Source organism: Rhinatrema bivittatum, chromosome 1, assembly GCF_901001135.1.
Source record: "Rhinatrema bivittatum chromosome 1, aRhiBiv1.1, whole genome shotgun sequence".
Classification (NCBI taxonomy): Eukaryota; Metazoa; Chordata; class Amphibia; order Gymnophiona; family Rhinatrematidae; genus Rhinatrema; species Rhinatrema bivittatum.
This window is the reverse complement of record NC_042615.1, coordinates 571,520,600-571,533,510: the sequence shown is the minus strand read 5'-3', so window position 1 is coordinate 571,533,510 and position 12,911 is coordinate 571,520,600. Positions and strand designations below refer to the sequence as shown.

General features: G+C 45.7%; 1 protein-coding gene across 3 annotated transcripts in view; it reads left to right on the top strand.

The window, feature by feature from the left end:
- SLC35D2 (solute carrier family 35 member D2) overlaps positions 1–12,911 on the top strand; it is a 188,342-nt gene that overhangs the window by 39,449 nt on the left and 135,982 nt on the right. The window lies entirely within an intron of this gene.

Here is a 12,911-nt window from a genome sequence, read left to right as displayed (position 1 = left end):
TCTGTCCTCAAATACTGTGCCTGTCTGTCCAGGTCTTATGTCCCTACATGGGCTTGACCTCTGTCCTCAAATGCTGTGCCTGTCCATCCAGGCCTTATGTCCCTACGTGGGCTTGACCTCTGTCCTCAAATGCTGTGCCTGTCTATCCAGGCCTAATGTCCCTACAAGGGTATGACCTCTGTCCTCGATTGCTGTGCCTATCCGTCCAGGCCTTATGTCCCTATGTGGGTTTCCATTTTACCTCTGTCCTCGAATGCTGTGCCTGTCTGTCCAGGCCTAATGTCCCTACGTGGGCTTGATTTCTGTCCTCAAATGCTGTGCCTGTCTGTCCAGGCCTAATGTCCCTACAAGGGTTTGACCTCTGTCCTCGATTTCTGTGCCTCTCCGTCCAGGCCTTATGTCCCTACGTGGGCTTGACTTCTGTCCTCAAATGCTGTGCCTGTATGTCCAGGCCTTATGTCCCTACGTGGGCTTGACCTCTGTCCTCGAATGCTGTGCCTGTACATCCAGGCCTTATGTCCCTACGTGGGCTTGACCTCTGTCCTTGAATGCTGTGCCTGTCCGTCCAGGCCTTATGTCCCTACATGGGCTTGACCTCAGTCCTCGAATGCTGTGCCTGTCCGTCCAGGCATTATGTCCCTTTGTGGGCTTGACCTCTGTCCTTGAATGCTGTGCCTGTCCGTCCAGGCCTTATGTCCCTATGTGGGTTTGACTTCTGTCCTTGAATGCTGTGCCTGTCCTTCCAGGCTTTATGTCCCTACGTAGGCTTGACGTCTTTCCTTGAATGCTGAACCTGTCTGTCCAGGCCTTATGTCCCTACGTGGGTTTCCGTTTGACCTCTGTCCTCGAATGCTGTGCCTGTCCATCCAGGCCTAATGTCCCTACGTGGACTTGACCTCTGTCCTCAAATATTTTGCCTGTCCGTCCAGGCTTAATGTCCCTACAAGGGTTTGACCTCTGTCCTTGATTGCTGTGCCTGTCCATCCAGGCATTATGTCCCTACGTGGGCTTGACCTCTGTCATCGAATATTGTTCCTGTCCATCCAGGCCTTATGTCCCTATGTGAGCTTGACCCTCTGTCCTCAAATGCTGTGCCTGTCTGTCCAGGCCTTATGTCCCTACATGGGCTTGACCTCTGTCCTCAAATGCTGTGCCTGTCAGTCCAGGCCTTATGTCTCTACGTGGGTTTCCGTTTGACCTCTGTCCTCTAATGCTGTGCCTGTCCATCCAGGCCTAATGTCCCTACGTGGGCTTGACCTCTGCCTCGACTTCTGTGCCTGTTCATCCAGGCCTTATGTCCAGTCCTAATGGCTGAACCCTCATTACAAAGGGAAATCTCAGTCTCTGGCAATTCAAACTAGTAATCCTTCACAGCATGGATTCTTAAATAAAACAAACAGTTTTCTTTAGTTTCAGGGCAGAGAAGGGAACTTCCTCCGTCTTGCTTATGAAGTCATGATCTGTTTGCAAATGCTTAAATCCTAACAATTTGTACCATTATACATTCTAGGGGCCAACCCATTCCAGGGAGTCCTTTCCTGCTCAAAGGAAAGGGAACTCTTCCCGGATGTAGCAGCCTATCTCTTAGCACCTGTTGACCCATGTTGAACCGCTGTTCACATGGTACCCTGCTCCACGTTGCCACGCTTTGAAGGCTCGTGCTCCACTCTAGGTGCCAACCCATTCCAAGGAAGCCCTTTCCTGCTCAAAGGAAAGGGAACTTTCCCCGGGTATAGCCAGCCTGTATCTACCCTCTGACCCAAGTTGAACCGCTGTTTACATGGAAACCCCCTCCGCCTCAGCCTTGAAAATTCTTGTTTGTATATCTGATAACTCCACCAGATTTTAAAATACCAGCGAGAGCTCACTAGACGCCAATGGAAACACCCCACTCTAGGGGCGAATCCATTCTAGGGAGCCCTTTCCTGCACAAAGGAAAGGGAACTCTCACCGGGTGTAGCCGCACCCGTGATTAAAGCCGCACCCATGATTAAAGCCGCACCCGTGATTAAAGACTAAAGAGGTTAGGACTTTTCAGCTTGGAGAAGAGACGACTGAGGGGGGATATGATAGAGGTGTTTAAAATCATGAGAGGTCTAGAACGGGTAGATGTGAATCGGTTATTTACTTTTTCGGATAGTAGAAAGACTAGGGGGCACTCCATGAAGTTAGCATGGGGCACATTTAAAACTAATCGGAGAAAGTTCTTTTTTACTCAACGCACAATTAAACTCTGGAATTTGTTGCCAGAGGATGTGGTTAGTGCAGTTAGTATAGCTGTGTTTAAAAAAGGATTGGATAAGTTCTTGGAGGAGAAGTCCATTACCTGCTATTAAGTTTACTTAGAGAAGAGCCACTGCCATTAGCAATGGTAACATGGAATAGACTTAGTTTTTGGGTACTTGCCAGGTTCTTATGGCCTGGATTGGCCACTGTTGGAAACAGGATGCTGGGCTTGATGGACCCTTGGTCTGACCCAGTATAGCATTTTCTTATGTTCTTATGTGATACAACACTGTTCAGAGAAGGATTCATACAGTAACAAGTCAAGAGACATCATTGAAAGACATTGTTTTGATTGCCTTCATTAGGAGAAAAAGTTGGGATTTGATGTAATAACTACTGCAAAGGAGGCGACCTATCTTCAGTGAAGGACTTTTAATATGAAAGTTGGTTAGGTTTATGAAAAGGATTTACCCGTGATCTAGGTTGTATACATAGCAATTACAAACAAGGATCCTGAGAGGGATTTTCTCTCAAAGGAGACACATGTGGAAATAAAATTAAGTAGGGAGAAATAGAAATATTGAATGTTTTTAGGGCTTGGGAATGGGGAGTGAGGTGTCAGTGTTGTATGCATGTGGTTTGAGTGTAAAGGAGTACTAGTGTATGAGGGGTGATTTTTAACATCATGTGATGTGATTTAACTTTGTGAACATTTGAATATTTAAAAATTTATAAATGAAGATGTTGAGTAAATAATAAAGATTATGTCTTGACTTTAAGTGTTGAAATATTTATGAATTCAGTGAGCATTAATTGATAGTCTGTCTTTAAGTATTTCACTGTTTAAATAGGAGGCAGTGCATTTGTGGTCTTTTGGGATTGTGTATGTTTATCTATGATGTGCCAATAAATACTCAAGACTCCTTAATTGTGTTCCAGTATAAAGCTTAAACGAATTACTTCTTCAACAGAAATAATTTGGCACATGTACATTTCTTTATAGTTGCATCCATAATATGTAACTGAAGCACTGAATACAATTATGCGTTTCCTTGATTTCTCACTGAGGTTCCTTCTTTATGTTTCTGGTCTTTGGTAACTGGCAAGGTTCTTCCCTTTTCCTGAGGTTTCCCTTGGATGGTACCTAAAATCCACTGCTTGATCCTGAAACTCAATTCTACTCCTCTCCTCTTTTATGTACCTTGTGGCATCTCCTTTCTGTCTTCTTTGGGTGAGTACTGAATGAGTAGCTCAATGGTTTTCTTCTTCTCCCGTGTGGCACCAAATTGGCATTCATGCCTCCCAAAGATTTCTGTTGTGTTGGCACTGAGTCCCTCAAACTGCATGACACAGAAGTGAAATGAGGGGTTCTCAAGAACACAAGGCAACCTCTAGCCATTCAAAACGAAAATATTTCCAGGACTTGTCCTGCAGGGGACTAGAATCATAGAGGACCAGAGGCTTTTGTCCAGGTTTGGGCAACCTCTTTCTTGTATGCTAGGAAGGATTGGATGGAAAAACAATCCCTTCCAAAACCAAAATACAACAGAGAGACCTAGTTCACCAACCTTTGTCATGTGCTAGCAGCTTTCAGTTAGGATGTAATTTTCAAAGCTTTATGCAGGGGTTGTGCACATAAAAATAGCATATACAAGCATAAGTAGCATGTACACACATATATATTTCATAAACCTTGTGAATACATGTGTAATGTGTGTAAATTTTAATGGGGAAAAAAAAGAGTTGCATTCCAGGCTGGGGTTCTAAAGTATGTACACAAGTTGCTATTTTGTAGGAGGTATACTTGATGTATTAATGAACTTGTCCAAATACTTTTACACCTACAGATTGACTCGCACAATTGAAATTGGACTTGCCTTAAGCCTGCAGTTTTTGGGTGGGAGGTTTAGGTGGGGATTCAGGATGAAATGTTGCAGGTTCTGGGTGAACTGGGAGGAAATGGTGAACTGGTACATGCACAGTATTTTCAGAACAGTGTATATGTATACTTTATACAGTGTTATTACTTGTGAATTGTTACAATTATTTCATGAGTAAAATATACGCATGTATTTTTTAAAATGGGTAGAGACGTTATGTAGTTCCTGCATTACAAATACATATGCATACTGAAATGCACACTTTGGGGGCAGAAATACATGGTTTATAAAATACCAGCATAAATCTCTGTAGGCCCACTTATGTGTGCAAATTGACGGTAACTTTTAGACAGGCACGCGGGGGCACATGGTTGCGCATTTGTCTACATTGAATCACCAACTGTGATGGCCAACTTAACCGTTCTCTCCTGGGCAGTAGCCCTGGGAAACGCATCCTCGGTTCGAGAGGACAATGCACCACTTGGAAGCAGGTCCTTGTTACAGGATCATTTCCAGCTGCACCAGGTTGATGCTCTCTGATCATGAGACCTTTCTCCTCCAAGGCAGCACCAGGGCTGGCAGTCTGAAGTTGGGACTTGGCTACTATGTCCCTGTAGGTCTTATCTATATACTTCTCTGTCTGCCCAACAATTCAAGTAAAGGGGAGCAAATATCCTCTGGCGGCCAATGCTTGGAGTTGGTGCCCTTGCGGGTAAGGGTGGTAAGAAGGGCCGCCAAGGAGGAGTAATTAGGTATAAACTGGCAGTAATAATTAGCAAACCCTAGGAATCTTTTCAAGGCTCAGATTCCTACTGGGTGAGATCACTCCAGGACAGCTTTTACCTTGGCGGCCCCTCTTACCACCCTTACCCGCAATAGTACCAACACCAAGGTTGGCTGTCAGAGGAAATTGAGGTTTTTCAAAGGTTAAAGGACTCCTTTTCCCACTGACTCTGTCTGTGCCATCCAGACCCCACACGGCTTTTCATTCTGGAGGTAGATTCCTCTACCCTTGGGTTAGGGGCCTTCCTCAGCCAACACAGCTCTGAAGGTGCTCCTCATTAGGGATGTGCAGACCAAAAGTTTAAGTTCATAAGTCCATAAGTCGAAAGGGGGGGTCAATTTCGGTCAATATGGACATATGTACAATTCCATAAGTTGAGTCTATGTCCATACGTGCACCGATTCCCTAAATAAAAATTTAAACCCCTCACCCTCTTTAATCCCCCCCCCAAGACTTACCAAAACTCCCCAAGCTGGCCAAAAGTTCCGTGAGGGTCCGGGAGCGGACGCGTGGGGAATCACGTGACGTCGCGTCACTCCGACGTGATGCCGACGTCACGTGGTCCACTGCGGTTCCGCTCCCGGACCCCTCGTTGGACCCAAACGGCACTTTTGGCCAGCTTGGGGGGGCCTCCTGACCCCCCCAAGCGGTGGACCATGTGACGTCGGCGTGACGCGACGTCACGTGATTCCCCGCGCGTCCGCTCCTGGACCCCTCGTTGGACCCAAACGGCACTTTTGGCCAGCTTGGGGGGGTCAGGAGGCCCCCCCAAGCTGGCCAAAAGTGCCGTTTGGGTCCAACGAGGGGTCCAGGAGCGGAACCGCGGTGGACCATGTGACGTCGGCGTCACGTCGGAGTGACTCGACGTCACGTGATTCCCCGCACGTCTGCTCCCGGACCCTCACGGAACTTTTGGCCAGCTTGGGGAGTTTTGGTAAGTCTTGGGGGGGGGGATTAAGGAGGGTGAGGGGTTTAAATTTTTATTTAGGATCAACAATCGCGATTTCCAACGTATTCAACATAGCTATGTTGAATAAGTTGGAAATCCGATCGTTTTCGCCTCATCACTTTTTTAAGTTAAAAAAAAAAATTACGTTGCGTTTTACATATATGTTGAAAACGAATGCACACCCCTACTCCTCATCTGTGTTCCTTCTCTAGGAAGTTCTCCCCGGCCAAGTGCAACCATAGTATTGGAGATCAGGAGCTCTTGGAAGTCAAGTTAGCCCTAGAAGAGTGGCGTCATTTATTTATTTTTATTTTTTATTTATTTGGCATTTTTATGTACCGACATCCATTTGCACATCGTATCGGTTTACAAATAACTTGGAACTTATAGGCAAGGCCTTTACATGGAACAGTAACTATAATTAAAAGAGAAACAACAAACCAATTTACAAAAGAGGAAAACTAAATTACAAAAATTACAAAAGTAATCAGTGACTGTATCACAGAGATTTCAGATCTCTGTGATACAGATCTTCTTGAAGGGGCTCAACATCATATATATACCCAAGGAAAGGGGAGTTCCTCTTGCTTCTTCAGTTTGGCATAGAAGTTATTTTCACGGAGGTATTGGAGAATGGTCAGAACATCTTTATGATAGGAGCTCAAGGACTGGGAAAAGATCAGCATGTCATCCAGATATACAACCACGCAGGTATACAGCAGGTTGTGAAAGATCGCATTGACCATTTTATGAAAGACTGCAGGTACATTGCAAAGCCCAAAAGGCATTACCAAATACTCATAGTGCCCATCGCGGGTGTTAAAGGCGGTCTTCCGTTCATCCCTAGCCTTGATGCGCACAAGATTGTATGTACCTGGAGGTCAAGTTTTATAAATATCTTGGCACCCTGCAGGTGATCAAAGAACTCAATTATTAAAGGCAGGGGGTATCTGTCTTTATTAGTAATAGCACTTAAACTGTGGTAATCTCTGCACGGACTGAGAGATCCATATTTCTTTGAGACAAAAAAGAAACTGCCTCCTGTTGGGGAGGAGGATGGCCAGATGAATCCATGGGCCAAATTTTCTTGAATGTAGGCCGACATGGCCAGTGTCTCAGGTGGAGATGGAGAGTAGACCCAGCACCATGGGGAGTAGTTCCAGGCATGAGCTTAATGCCACAGTTGTATGGATGATTGTTAGAGTTTGTAGGCTAGTGGGCCCTTGGCCCGAGGTGAGAGGTGGTACTGCCCATGGGGAGGAGCCCCACTGAGCCTCACTGTCGGGAGGCGAGGTCTTGGCAAGGGGAGATTCAGTCTGGAGACACAGGAGGAGTGGAGGCTGAGCTATGAGTGAGAGCAAGACAGTCAGAGTAGGTCCCCCTAGTGGTGGAGGACTGGAGAGGCCCTGAGTAGGGGAGTTGCGTGCAGAGCAAGAGAGTGCAAGCAAGAGCGACCCCCAGAGGGAGGAGCCACCGGGAGAGTCATACAGTGGAGTACTGGGCTACCCGAGAAACGGGAAGCCTTAGGGTCTGGTAAAGGAGGAGCACACTGCCCCAAGGAGCAGGGTGGTGTTGCACAGTCACAAAGGGAGACAAGCGCTACCCTAAGGAGCGGACAGCGAATGTGTAGCAGGATGAAGGGCACTGTTCCGAGGAGTGGGAGCAGCGGCACAGTCTTGATTCACAGAGTGAAGGCAATAGTCCGCGGAGTGGGGTACGCCAGTGAGAGTTGCAGGAAGCAAGATGTAGAGTCAGTGGGCTCAGGATGAGGTCCACGCATGTAGGTCTCCACAGAAGAATATTCAGCAATGGTCTGCAGCGCGGGGTATACCGAGATGGAAGGTTCCTGTAGTGTAGGATGGAGATGATCCACAGAGCAGGGTATACTGCAGTAGAGACTTCTTGAACAGTAATCGGTAATGGCCTGCAGCATGGGGTACACCGAGGTAGACACTCACTGACGTGAAGACAGCAATGGTCCACAGTGCAGGGTACACCGAAGAAGTGAGTCACTGGAGAGAAGTCCCTGGACTATCCCCAAAGAGCGGGGGTAGGAAGCAGGCAGTGAGGAGGCATAGGGCCCTCCGAGGAGCAGATAGCCAGAATCAGGGAAAGGCCCTGAGGAGCGGGTACCTGCAAGTGTCTCACTCCAGCTGCAGCAGGAAACAGGGATCACATCCGTAGCGAGAAGAGCAGGATTCAGCAAGGAGGGAACTCTTTGCCAAGTCGATTTGCACCAGGCCCCGATGGTGTTTAAGAGCCAGGGTTAGTGATGTCATCAAGAGGAGATGCCCCTGAGGTTCCCGCCCTGGTGTCCTTAAGGCAGGGGCTGGTAGTGCACGCACGCGCCCAGGGGGACCCAGGAAAGACTTGACAGTCGGCGGCGGCCTTGCCACCCTGGAGAGTCCTGGAATGAGGCCCCGAGGGTCGGAGGCAGCTAGCTACTGCTGCAAGTCATCCAGACGGAGAGAGGGAAGTGAGGCACGAAGTAAGTAATAGCGGTCGCAACCATTTGCGACCAGTCATAACAACGATGAGGTGGCAGGATCTTAATGCTCTTCTAGGAGAAGACATATCTGTACTCTGCAAATGGAGGTGGTAGCCTCAGTTACCGGGCAATATGGTCTCATGGATACTAAGCAGAAGTCTATACATCCATGCCCTCGGTGGGTGAGCTCCAAAGTAGACCAATCAAACTGAGGTTGATGTCTTTGGAGCCACGGCAGGTCTATTATCACAGGATTTGAATACTCTGGAAATGATGTGGAAGCTGATTTTCTCATGTGCAAGAGTCCATGCGTAAGGTCAGAGGCACAGTGGTCCATGTGACCTGTCCCGGGAATAGATCCCCATAGACCAAGGATATCATAAGTGGAGGCAATATCTGAACAGGAGCTAGATGTAGCTGGTTAACCAGGTCCTGCAGGATGAAGTTCCCCCCACACCCAGAATCCTTAAATGCTTGGGTGGAGAAGCAAGTCGGTCCCAGTTCCAAAGTAATAGGCAGAAGAAGTTGGGAAGCAGGGACAGTGAGGCCTAGGATCATCTCCCCAAATGATGCTAGGTGTTTAAGATTAATGACTTCTCTGGGCAATGAACCAGGAGATGGCCCTGAGCTGCTCAGTAGAGGCAAAGGCCCTGAGCTTGCAATGGAGCTTCTCTTAGAGGGGCCCAAAAAACAGGAAGGAAGTCGGTCTAGCAAAGCCGTTAGGAATATAAAACAAAGAAGCCGAAGTCCTCAGTGAGTGCTGAGTTGGTGACCTGGATTGCAAACTGGTTGATGGACAGAAGACAATGTGTGATGGTAAATGGAACTCTCTCTGAAGAGAGAGCGGTTTTAAGTGGTGTACCGCAAGGATCGGTGTTGGGACCGGTCCTGTTCAATATCTTTGTGAGCGACATTGTGGACGGGATAGAAGGTAAGATTTGTCTTTTTGCGGGTGACACTAAGATCTGCAACAGAGTGGACACGCCGGAAGGAGTGGAGAGAATGAGATGGGGGTTTAAGGAAACTGGAAGAGTGGTCGAAGATATGGCAGCTGAGATTCAATGCCAAGAAGTGCAAAGTCATGCATATGGGGAGTGGAAATCCGAATGAACTGTATTCGATTGGGGGGGGGAAGGCTGATGTGCATGGAGCAGGAGAGAGACCTTGGGGTTATAGTGTCTAATGATATGAAGTCTGCGAAACAATGCGACAAGGCGATAGCAAAAGCCAGAAGAATGCTGGGCTGCATAGAGAGAGGAATATCGAGTAAGAAAAGGGAAGTGATTATCCCCTTGTACAGGTCCTTGGTGAGGCCTCACCTGGAGTACTGTGTTCAGTTCTGGAGACCGTATCTACAAAGAGACAGAGACAAGATTGAAGCGGTACAGAGAAGGGCAACCAGAAAGGTGGAGGGTCTTCATCGGATATCATACGAGGAGAGATTGAAGAATCTAAATATGTACACCCTGGAGGAAAGGTGGAGCAGGGGTGATATGATTCAGACTTTCAGATACTTGAAAAACTTTAACGACAAACCTTTTCCATCAGAAAAAAATCAGCAGAACCAGAGGTCACGAGCTGAGGCTCCAAGGAGGAAGACTAAGAACCAATGTCAGGAAGTATTTCTTCACGGAGAGAGTGGTGGATGCCTGGAATGCCCTTTCGGAGGAAGTGGTGAAGTCCAAAACTGTGAAGCACTTCAAAGGGGCGTGGGATAAACACTGTGGATCCATCAGGTCTAGAGGACACGTATAAAGAGCAGGCAGCAAAACACTGCACGGAGCGGCAGTAGCCACAGAGGAAATCACGGAGCGGGATGCCAGTGGCCAGTGGTTGGTGTTCCACCTTCACGGAGCGGAAAGATGGAGGGCTGCCATCTCCCAATTAAAAAAAGAAAAAAACAAACAAACAAAAAAAAAACAGGATGGGTTCATGGGCTATAGGTATTACCAATTATTAGGCTTATTCAATTACCAATTATTAGGCTTTTCAATATTTGATGATAGTTAATGTGACTTTCAAGGCATACTTCACTTTCAATGCATATCCAGCATAGCTCCCTGCTTCAACGGCAGGGGAGAAGAAAAACTAATACTTCACGCATATCTCTGTTTCAACGGCAGAGAGCTATGCTGCCGTTTACCCAACTAATCGAACTTATCATTTCACTTGGAAGCAGCTCCATCACTGCTCTCTACATCAATAGTGGGGGTGAAAGGGAAATAGAACCTAAGGGGCGGATTTTAAAAGGCCCGTGCGCGCCGGCGCGCCTATTTTGCATAGGCCGCCGGCGCGCGTAAAGCCCCGGGACGCGCATAAGTCCCGGGGCTTTACCCCGGGGTTAGATAGGGCCGGGGGGGGGGGGGGGTTAGGTCCCCTCAGGTTCCCTCAGAGGCCGCTCCAAAATCGGAGCGGCCTCTGAGGGAACAGGCAGGCCGCGCTGGGCTCGGTGCGCTCAGGTTGCACAAATGTGCACCCCCTTGCGCGCGCCGACCCCGGATTTTATAAGATACGCGCGGCTTCGCGCGTATCTTATAAAATCCAGCGTACTTTTGTTCGCGCCTGGTGCGCGAACAAAAGTACGCGATCGGGTAGTTTTTAAAGATCTACCCCTATGGTTACTAAGAGCCAAGAGAAACAGATAAGTATGAGAAAAAAGAAGTGTGAAGCTTGCTGGGCAGACTGGATGGACCGATTGGTCTTCTTCTGCCGTCATTTCTATGTTTCTATGTTTCTATAAGTATTTTATTAGAGGCAATATTCAAGTAAATGCCCAACTCAAGACCTGAGTTTCGCCCGACCATGGGCTGCTTCAGGGGCTAAAATAAAACATTATATCATTTAATCAAAATGTAATACAAAAACAACACACAGAAAGATTTCTTTACATATAAAAGACTGAATGGTGAAAAGACAGAAAGCTGTATACAGAAAAAAGACCATGACACTTATTACCTGTTCATGACAGATTTTGTCAATTGCCAGGAAACAGTACAATTATCTCATACCTATCAGAAAAAATATTTAAAATAAGTTCCACTGTAAAATAAAAAATAAGGTACAATATAGTAAGATTTTACCTCATCTAGTAATGCAAAATCATTAAAAAAGGAAGTTTCCCATTTGTTTATGAAGGCACTAAAAAGTATTAAAATAACATCAATTAGAAAATAATAAAAAATTAAAAATTAAAAGGTTTAAAAATTAAAAAATAAAAATAAAAATAAAATAAAACTAAAATGTATGTAAATATTACTTTTAAAAGTTGTAGGTACATTCAAAATTGAAAGAAATTGCTCCAGGTACATTCAACATTGAAAATAATTGCTCCAGATCACAGTGTTGTTTTAAAACCTACAGGAAATTTATAAAAATGTTAAAAGATAATTATGACATAGATTAAAAACTAGTGACTTAGAAAGCCTACTCTGCATATCTATTATGGAGCAGCGGAGAGCGTGTGTAAAAGCTGATCTAATAGTGTTGCTATTTAACATAATCTGGGCATTGGAGAGTAGGCTTTCTGAGTCACTAGGTCTCTGGTCAACAATATTTACATACATTTTATTTTTATTTTTTAATTTTTAAACCTTTTAATTTTTCATGTTTTTATTATTTTCTAATCGATGTTAATACTTTTTAGTGTCTTCATAAACAAATTGGAAAACTTCCTTTTTTAAAGATTTCGCATTACTAGATGAGGTAAAATCTTACTATATTGTTAATAGAGTCAACATGTATCTTATTTTTTATTTTACAGTGGAACTTATTTTAAATATTTTTTCTGATAGGTATGAGATAATTGTACTGTTTCCTGGCAATTGACAAAATCTGTCATGAACAGGTAATAAGTGCCATGGTCTTTTTTCTATATACGGCTTTCTGTCTTTTCACTGTTCAGTCTTTTATATGTAAAGAAATCTTTCTGTGTGTTGTTTTTGTATTACATTTTGATTAAATGATTTGTTTTATTTTAGCCCCTGAAGCAGCCCGTGGTCGGGCGAAACTCAGGCCTTGAGTTGGGCATTTACTGGAATATTGTCTTTAATAAAATACTTCTGAGGACTTCGGCTTCTTTGTTTTAAATTCCTCACGGCTTCTCTTAGAGGGCCAGGTGAGAGCGGTCCAATTGTATTGGTTCTTCTGGCACTGGAGAGGCCACAGGCATGGCAGTAGCAGACTTGAGTGGTTGTTGGAAGTGTGGTGCCAAGGTGTCACTTTTGTGTGCTGGATGGGTATCTCTTTCTCTTTCCTGCAGATATTGGTCAATCTTTCCAGTTAGGGCAATGAGAGCCTCCAGTGAGATGGGTTGCTCCTGGGTGGTGACCTCATCCTTAATCTTCTCCAAGAGGCCTTCCAGAAAGAAGGCGATCAAGCTGTCCTCCCGCCAATTTAGTTTGGAGGCTAAGATTCTGAACTCCATGGCGTATTTGCCTATTATTCAGGAGCCCTGGCAAAGATGAAGCAGATCAGACGCCATTGAGGTTGCCCGACCTGTCTCCTCAAAGGTGGAGCAGAATTGTTCCATGAACTGCTGTAGGTTAAATAGAACAGAATCCTCTCATTCCCAGGAGGCTCAGATCA